The sequence below is a fragment of the Chionomys nivalis genome, chromosome 1, assembly GCF_950005125.1.
Source record: "Chionomys nivalis chromosome 1, mChiNiv1.1, whole genome shotgun sequence".
In the NCBI taxonomy this organism is placed as follows: Eukaryota; Metazoa; Chordata; class Mammalia; order Rodentia; family Cricetidae; genus Chionomys; species Chionomys nivalis.
In genome coordinates this window covers 178,706,397-178,716,633 of record NC_080086.1, presented here as the reverse complement: position 1 = coordinate 178,716,633, position 10,237 = coordinate 178,706,397, and the positions used below count along the sequence as shown (strand labels likewise).

Below are 10,237 nucleotides of genomic sequence, written 5' to 3'. Positions count from 1 at the left end.
AAGCCACATAACTGTCATCCACATTCAGAGGACCTAGTCGGTCCTATGCAGGTTCCCTAACTGTCAGTCCAGAGTCTATGAGCTCCCACTTGCTTGGGTCAGTTGTTTGATTTTCCCCATCATGATCTTGACTTCCTTTGCTCATATGACCCCTCCTCCCCCTCTTCAATTGAACTCCAGGAGCTTGGCCTAGTGTTTGGCTGTGGGTCACTGCATCTACTTATATCAGTTACTCGGTGTAGGTTCTATGATGACAATTAGGGTAGTCACTATTCTGATTTTAGGGGAAGGCCCATTCAGGCACCCTCTCCAATACTGCTAGGAGTCTTAGCTTGGTTCATCCTTGTGGATTCCTGTGAATTTCCCTAATACCAGGTTTCTCCATAACTCCATAATGGCTCACTCTATCAAGATATCTCTTTCCTTGCTCTCTCCCTCCATCCCTCCCCTTATCCTCTCCCTTCTTCTCCTCATTCCAGTTTGCCCAGGAGGTCTCAACTATTTTCCCTTCCTAGAGCCCTCCATGTGTGTACCTCTGAGGGTCCTCCTTTTTACCTAGCTTCTCTGCGGTTGTGTATGTAGCCTGGTTGTCCTTCCTTTTATGTCTAATATCCACTTATGAGGGAGTACATACCATGTTGTCTTTCTGGGTCTGGGTTACCTCATTCAGGATGTTTTTTTTTTTTTCTAGTTCTATCCATTTGCATGAAAATTTCAAGGTGTCATTGCTTTTTTAATCGCTGAGTAATTATTCTTCATTGTGTAAATGTACCACATTTTCTTCATCCATTCTTCAGTTGAGGGTCATGTAGGTTGTTTCCAGGTTCTGGCTAATACAAACAATGATGCTATGAACATAGCTGAGCACATGTCATTGTGGTATTATTGTGCACCCTTTGGGTGTATGCTCAAGAGTGATATTGCTGGGGTTTTTGAATCTCTCCTACAGTTGAACTTTATTCCATTTGATGCATTCGTCTGTTCAATAGACAATTCACATTTACACAGCTAAAGCTCCAGTAATGAAGTGATATTCCTTTTCTTAGATAAGAGCTATTATCTCAACTACCGAACCAATAGAGCTATTATCTCAACTACAATTCCAACAAGCAATGGCGAGACACTCATTCAGACGTCTGCATTCATGCTATACAATTGGCCTGGAGGAATCACTGACATGAGTGACACAGAATGAGCCAGAGATACAGCAAGGTGTTAGGAGGCCTCGTGTCTGCTTACAGGTAAACGGGCATCTGAGGTATTCGTGTCCAGTTTAGTGTCCTTGCCAAGACACTAATGGACAAAAAACCAAGTGTCTCAGCAATCTTCCAGTCCTCCAACAACTCTAAGGGACCCTCATCAAAGGTTTAAACGTAAACCAACACAGAAAAATAATTGACGCTGGGTCCCTTTACAAAGTGTGTCAGTGACTTTGATTCAAAGGTTTTTGATCCAGTATCAGTTTTTCTTAATAAATTGTAGTGATGTTTCATTTTTATTTTAATAAGTAAACCATGCCTAAAGACCAGAATGCAAAACAGCAATATTTAGTCAGCCATACAGGCTATGTAGTGGTGGCACACACCTTTAATCCCAGAACTATTGAGGAGTATAAGGCAATATGAGACAGGAACTCTCTCTCTTTCAGTCTGAAGATTTCAAAGAAGAGCTCTCTAGGGACTTGGCTGCTGGGATTAAAGGTGTGTGCCACCAACCACTGCCTGGCCTGTATGGCTGACTAGTGTGGCTGTTTGTACTGTGGTTTTCAGGCAAATTTTATTTATTAAAACACAAACGAAACATCACTATAATAGATAGTTCTCAGAATGTATGACTCATTACATTATTCCAAGAATTCAACTATATAAAAGTACCCTATATTAAGTCTCAGTATTTCAACTTTTCAACTTTCAGAATTAAATTTCTTTTTTTATTCCTTTTTATTTTATTTATTTACTTGCTTACTTTCTTATTTTTGCTTTCAATCAGCTTTATTTATTTACCTAGAAGGAAGACTACTTCTCATATTTCTGCAAGACTTAAGATTAGAACCAAGCTTTTGTAGAATAAAATCCATAAAAATTGCAGTGACCTCGTGAATATTTGGGATGATGCTCTTTTGGGAAAGGTTCAATAGATCCTTTGTACAGTGTGTGTTATGCAACATAATAAATATCCAAAAAGTTTAATTTAGGCAGAATTTCAAATAAACATTTTCTTAGAATAAAATTCTTATATTTTCCCCTCCATTTACCCCACCTCATTAAATGAGATTGCATTTGTCAATGGATTATAATTTTTACAATTCAGCTCTCAAGTTATTTTAAAATCCACTAAACTATGACATTATGAGAAGGGAGTGCTTAGCATTTGAATGCTGTCATAGGAAATCTCTTGAATTTGCTGCACGAACTGCATGGTCCCAATCAGTAATCAGAAAAGTCTCCTACACAGCACAAAAGAGAAAAACAATGACCATGTGTCAATGACATAAAAATGCACTGTAATTCCGCACCCAGGCTAATGAGAGGCTTATACCACTGTCACATGAGACTAACATGAGGTTATACTGGGATTCTGTGTTCGGGGCGCTCACAGAGACACATTCAACTATTGTGTGAGAACTAAGAACCTAAGGAAATTGGCATTCAAGCTACTTACACACATACCCTACTCATTCCTTTGTGCGTGCCCTTTGCGAAATGAAGACTAATGTTTCCATAATGAACTACAAACAAACCAGCAATTTACTCATTTAATTATTCCCCAAGTAAAGAATTTAGTGTGACAGGTAATAAAACACCAAGAGTTAATTGTATATCATGGCTTTCAAAAATGAATGTATCTGCAGAGACATTATAATTAGCCAAACCACTCTTATGAAAACAGCTAATAAAAAATATGACAGTAAAGTGTTTGTAATCTCAAAATACATTTCAGTTTATTTTTAATAATGTCTTCTTTTTATGCAAGGGTCTTTGAACTTTAAATTTTATGAAGAAATATCTTCATAGACAGAATGATTTTTAAATGTCACTAAACAAATTAAAGATTTTTCAAACTGCATTGGTCATCCTTTACTAAGCAGTAGAATGGAGGTTTAAAACTAGGTTGCTTCCATGCAAATTATCTTTTAAAAAGTTTGAGGAATCAAAGATTTACTCTGAAAACTCCAAAATGATGCTTCAAGATAAAAATAAGGCATTTTGATTGACACTGAGTGCTTTCAAGGCACTGAGCACAATGTCAAACTTTTTACCTAGCATTTTGACACCTCCATTTTGAAGTGAAAAACAGCATGCAAAAAAACATCATTAACTTTTCAGGCACCTAATTAGGTCAATAGCTCAATGTGGCTTAAATCTGGAGTTCTGAGAGCCAGGTAAACTCTTAGCCACAAGACCTCTGGTCTGCCTGATACCCATGGTGGACAAGGAAATGATGTGTGTCACAGCAGGGTTTCCAGGTTTTCATCATGAGCTGAAAAATGATAATTTTAAAAATAGTAATAAAACTCAAAGCTGCTCTGAGGGAAGTAGGAATGTTTGATCTTATTGTTTTTCATATAAATACCTATATAGTGGTTAAATTGCAGATTTCTTCTGTTTCTAATTGTATATTGCATTCAAGTTTTTATTACATTTCTCAGGATTCTGCAATTAACCCTCCTTTCATCAAAACTCCATTAGAAATTTACTCTCATATTTCCACCAACCCACTCCCTATTCCAGCATGCTTGTTTGGTTCTCCACCTTTTCCCTGCTCTTCCTTTCCCTCCCTTCTCCCCACAACAGAAATATTCTTTTTATTTATTTTTTTTCCTCATAGCTTTAGAGGCAAGAAATCCCTGATCAAGGTATCAAATTTGTGGAGTTCTGGTGCAAGGTTTCTTCTTTCCTTGCAGACAGCTGCCTTTTGGTTGTGTATTCACCTAGGAGGGAAAGGGGACTAGGGAGGAGAAAAACAGGATCAAAGAAGAAAGTAGAGGAGGGGGAAGGAAGGGGAAGGAGAGAGAAAGAATGGAGAGAAAATGAGAAGGCAAGGGAGAGAGAAAAGGGGAGGAAAAGAGAGGGGAGGGGAGAGAGAGGAGAAGGCTTTCTTAAATCCCTTTCTTTAAGGACACGAATCCCCTCATGAAGAACCTACATTCAAGAACGCATGCAAATTTATTTCTCAAAGGTCCCTCCCGTCTCCAGTGCCATCAGATAGCAGTTAGGGATCCAATACACTTGGACTTGGTAGAAAAAAATTTAGGCCATAGCGTGTGGATTTCCCTTGTACAAAATATTTCTGAGTCATGTTCCAGTTCTATTTTGTTGGAAACTTTGCTGCAAAAGCTGAATTACCCTGAAAAGCCCATCCCTGTTATCTTCAGCCCTTCGACATTTTCTAAAAGCCCGAGAGCCCCTCCCCACTACCAGGATTGCATGTTGCACACAGTACAGCAGTGCACACTTTCTATGGTATTGAATCTCAACAACCAAGATACAGACAAATTCACCAGAAGAACTGGCTTTTGTATAACTGAGTTTTAGAAACAATTTTTTTAGTCAAACCACTAGAAAATTATATCCAAATGCAACATGTATCCTAAGGAGTGGCGAGGCAGCAAGCAGTTTTAAGAATTGGATGAGTACGAGTTAAGAGGTCCAGAAAATAAAGCAGAGAAGACTATGAAACATCTGGTCAAAGTAAACAACATGAAGACACAAGCATTTAACCTGTGCCTCTCGCCTGACTCTTCACGTATTTGCTAACTTGACCAAATACCTAGAAGCTCTCTTTTCTCACCTGATCATGTGATTCTAGAGCATGCCTAATACAATGGATAATCATTTTCAACTTAAGCTGGTTTAGGATCATCACAGAGATATACCTGTAGGTGACCCTAAGAATGTGTTCCGCACTGGCTTAATTAAGAAGGCGCATCACCCCATGGGCTGGCATCCCTAACTAAAGAGAAAGGAGAAAGTGAACTGAGCATGAGCGATCATCTCTTTCTGCCCTCTAACTGACGGTGTGATGATGTCACTGGGCACCTCACACTCCTGTGGCCATGATGAACTTTATTTTCAAACTCCAAGCCATAGTGATCCCTTCCTCCTGTAAGCTATGTTGTCAGGTAGTTGTGTCCCAGCAATGAGAAGAGCAGCTAATACGCCCAAGAACATCAGCTTGAGACCTTCGGTCAGAAAATTTCCAATGAGGGTGGTTTATATTCATTTTTTAATTGGTGGTTGTAAATCAAGGATTGCCCATAGTAAAACCTCTCAATGTTTAACTGCAGAGGTAATTGTTAACACTGGCTAATCATCTTTATTCTCTACAGATTAAAGAGCTCTCTGTCCTTAACAGCTTTTGCAGAAAACCAAGCCTCGGTATTTTTGCAGAGATTAATTAGGAGAATGTAGAGGAAAGACTGGCTGATCTGGTAGTGATAAAACTGAAGATACTTCAGAAATTCTTTGCAATATTTGACTGTGTCTAGTCGGAACTAGAAAGAACCATCAGAATCAATCTGTTTGTTCTGGTTATTTTTCTTCACTAACAAAATCCCTAAGAGAAATCAACTTAAAAGAGAAAATATGTATTTCTGTCTTATGGTGTCAGAACACAGTCAGAAGAATGATGCCTGGTGAACAGCGCCTTGGGGAGCTATGAGAAGCTCCAGGAAAAAAGGCAGAGCCTTTTTCCTTGGGTACATTTTGTTCCCTGGATTGTTCTTGGATGTAATTTCATGCCTCCTGAAACAAATGCTAACATTCAGTTTATAAGACGTGTTTATTCTTGTTGGATGTTGGAATATAGCTATAGAACACAATCTGGAAAAGGGAAAAGCTGAGTGCTGTCCTCAGTATACCCTGAATCTGCCTATGGCCTCTGCCTTCCCTTCCTGCTTTCCCAGATATAATCTATAGTATGTGCCAGGCAACTGTGTTTAAATTGGTCTGTCCTGAGAATGTTCTGGGAAAGGGATGCTCTGTTGATATTTAGTATGTGCTTCCTGACGTTTATTTACATGGTTTTTTAGTCATGTTTTTCCAAACTCAAACAGCCTTCCTTGGATCATTGTTTCTTTTGTTACATTCGTGCGTAAAAGTACACTGGAGCTGAAATAAACTTGTTTAAAGCATTAGACTGGAGTCCGCTCCAGTCTTTATGGTCCTTCCTCAAATCCCAGGTATCACAGACAGATCTTCATAGGTCAACGAAAGTTGACATCGTGGCTTCAGAGTTTTCAGTTCATAGCCTGCTGGCTATATCGATTGTGGTCGATATATATCGTGGTTAAAGTGTATAAAAGACAAAGTTGTTCACCTCGTAGCAGCAATAAAGAAAGGAGAGAAAAAGGAAGGGATAGGAGGGAAAAGGGAAAGAGAAGAGGTAAGTAGAGAGAGCAAAGAAGCAGTGAGGACAAGACATACCCCTCAAAGCATTGCTCAAAACCCAATTACTACTGACTCTGCCTAGGCCACTTCCAAGTAGCCATTTTTCAGTTATGAATGCAGCAATGGAGTGCTGTGGCACAATGATCATGTACCCTGCAAAGATTTGTTGGTTGTATTGTTTTAATAAAACAATGATTGGGCAGGAGTCAGGCTGGAAGTATAGGTGGGGCTACCAGAACAGGAGAATTCTGAGAAGAGAAAAGGCTCAGTCTGCAGACATCACCCAGACACAGTGGATGCAAGATAAGAATGCCTCACTGATAAAAGGTACCAAGCAGCATGGCTAACACAGACAAGAATTATGGGTTAATGTAGAATGTAAGAGTTAGTAAGAAGCCTAAGCTAATAGGCCAATCAGTTTATAACTAATGTAGGCCTCTGTGTGTATTTCTTTGGGACTGAATGGCTTCAGGACCAGGCATGACAGAAACCTCTGTCAACAATGGAATAAGTCTTTGATGAAGTGTGTGCATTTTTGATCCAATCATCTCTCAATAACACCACCTGCTGGAGACCAAGCCTGCAATACCACAATCTATGGGGACATTTTAATTGAAATCTATGAAAAATACCTCAGAACGTAGTTCAAAGGACTCAGAGATTTGATTTCGTTTCATTTTAGAATCACATTGTTCTTTCTTTTGGTCTCTTAAATTAAAGTCCCATTAAAATGGATGCCATTTCACTGTGGGGATAGCAAACAAAACACAAGAATTTTTCATAACCACTGCACCTGAGTTTTCTGACTGACAAACCTCTATTCAGTACAGAGAATAAAAAATGACAACCACAACATTTAGAGCCAGTAAGAGTCATTACTCCACAACTCATTTTGGTATTGGTTAAATAGAATGAATTTGGGGATTTGTTTAAGCTTTGGACAGCTGAACACAGCAAGATAGGGGACTTGATGGACATGCTGTGAAAAGCAGCTGTATGGTCTCTCAGGAACAATGATCACTGACACCACTTTCCATTGGGTCTCCCAAATTTAAAATATCAGGATTCTTTCTCCAACCAAACATTTCTATTCTGTAAATATTATCAAATTTTTTTTTTTACTTCTATCTGCATTTATTTCATGTTGAATTTATTCCCGTGCCATAAGTTTTTGTTTCTTCAGTTTCTTCTGGGATATCTTTTTCTTCTGTGCAGCCTCCTCTTCTGGCTTTGGAACAATCTGTTCCTTTTCAGTGAGGATCATCTCGATGTGGCAGGGGGAACTCATGTATGGGTTAATCCGGCCATGAGCTCTGTAAGTTCATCGGCGCATCTTAGGTGCTTTGTTCACCTGGATGTGCTCAATGACCAGAGAGTCCACATCTAAACCCTTCAGTTCAGCGTTGCTCTCTGCATTTTTCAGCATGTGCAGCAAAAATTCCGCACTCTTTTTTGGCCACCGACCCTGTGTCCAGCCCCACTGTTTGGCCTGGGCGCACCTACCGACTCCACCATTGTACCGTCGGAATGGCACACACTGCTTCTTCAAAGTGACATCTTTCAGATACTTGGTGGCTTTTCGGATATGTATACCCTTGATGGCCTGGGCCGTTTCATGGGTGTTCTTAAAGTGAACCCGAAGGTTTGATCCTCTCGATTTGCATGATTTTGTAGGGTTTTCTGGGTCAAGAGAGTAGCGAACCATCTTCACGGGTCACCTCTGGCCGCTTACAGGAAGATTTTATGCATTCTGTTTCCCAAGGAGTCTGGGCAGTCACCATTTTCCCATACCCCTTAAGGATCCATGTATGTCAGCATCTCTTCATGGGATTGTTGAAGTAAAATACTAAGTAACTCTAGTCATCTGAAAATTCTCTACATAATAAGTACAATAATTTAAAGAGAACTTCATGACACTCTGGTCCACATATTTTCTAAAACTTCCCACTCACCAAGTTCCTGTACAAATAAATGGACTTGTCTTCTCAGTTTGGCTCTAATGTGCTTTTCCTTGCAGTCTCATTCTTGTCTATACCACTTGAATCTCGCATCCTAGCCATACTGCTGCCTCCAAATCAAACACTAACTACACACACACACACACACACACTTTATCTTTCCTTAGTCTGAAATGTTCTTATCTACACCGATCTAAAATTTTTTGTGTTTTCTTAAGATGACACCACATTTTTGTGGCTATGACAGGCCTCTCGTGTAATATGTATGGTAATCTCTGTCTTACAAAGTTCCTCGCACCTGCCTGTTTATTGTGATAATTTTAAAAATGGCAGGAGAGGGAGAGAGGGATGTCATCATGCAACAAGGCTCATGAGAAAGGGATTTTTGTTTTGTTTTGTTTATTGTTGATTTTTTAATTGGGAAAAGGAATTGGAAAGAGGAGAGACCAACCTCTGGACAGAGGAGCAGCAGAAAAGAAGAGAGAGAGAGAGAGAGAGAGAGAGAGAGAGAGAGAGAGAGATCACTTTTAAAGGTCTTAGTGCAAGCATATAGAGACATATGCAGCCATGCAGTGTATGTACTTAGACTACATAGTGGCATAAGGCAATAGGACCATGGGCTGACCAAGTATTGGCCTGAATACTGATATGCACAGCCACAGGAATCTGGGGCTGGCTAGGTGATAGCAGAAATGCTAACATTCCTCCCTTTTGTTTATTATAAAAAGTGAGTTAGGGAGAGCAAGTGGGGGCATAATATGGGGGCATCAGGTTCTTAAAACTGCTTCCTGATGACCTGTTCACATTTTGGGGGACCTGAGAAAACTGGGGTGCTAGCCAAATCCAGGAGTATTGGGCTGTTCTCATCTTGTTGTCCAGGATCAGTGGGGCCTTCTGGTACCTTTTGGACCAGGCATGATGTTGGCAGAGCAGAGGACAAAGTTAAATTTAGGGGGAAAATTTTTCTTAGGTTCTGATAATTAAGGGAAGGGAATCCCAAGACCAGAGAAAGGTGGGGAGGCTTAGACTGTTGATTGCCAGTACTTATCTGGAATGCATCAGACAGTGCATTTACCTGTTCAAGGTGTATCCAAGTCAACTCCCTGGAGCTTAGAATAACTTTTTGAGTTTATGAAAGATAAGTTTTAGACACTTATCTTTAACATTCCCACTGTTTATAACCTATACTAAAATTTACATTGTAGAAACGACAGTATACTCGCACTAGAAATGATTCGGCCGAAAGCATTAACACTCTTTCTTCTCTCCACCGAAGTGCAGCAGATGTTTTTAGCACAAAGTAAAGCAGCTTTTAAGTCTATAGTTAGAAAACAACCAAAGGGAATTTTAAATCCTGAGCTTGTAGCTATGATTATATAGCGATAGAATGGTACTCAGTACTATGCCAGAGCTGGATTAATAGCTTGTCAGAATTCCATTGATTATTGTTAAGACTATAAACTTTTGAACTCTTAATTGTTAAGACTATAAACTTTTGAACTCTTAATTGTTAAGACTATAAACTTTTGAACTCTTAATTGTTAAGACTATAAACTTTTGGAGTCTTAATATGAGAGTATCATAGTGAGGGAAAGAAATATGGAACATTTCATATTATTCTTTTATTCATCTCAGGTCACTTTATCCTTATCAGCACTTAAGCTTCCCTATCTTCACATAAACACACCTTAAAGCCCTTCTATCTAATCCCCAGCACATACAGGTGACTGACCACTGACAGCAGTCACTGGGAAGTAAGTTTTTTTAAACAAAGGAATGGCAAAAAGTTACACTGAAATCTGTTTTTTGAGTTTATCTCTTTTTTGAGTCTGGTAACAATGTAAATTGTGTCTAGACTTGGTATTAGCTCTGGGAGAGTCAGGCCTGTGA

General features: G+C 39.4%; 1 pseudogene; it reads right to left on the bottom strand.

Annotated features, from left to right (window-relative positions):
• Positions 1 to 7,539: 7,539 nt before the first annotated feature.
• Positions 7,540 to 8,117, bottom strand: LOC130879637 (60S ribosomal protein L17-like; annotated as a pseudogene).
• Between the last annotated feature and the right edge of the window lie 2,120 nt (positions 8,118 to 10,237).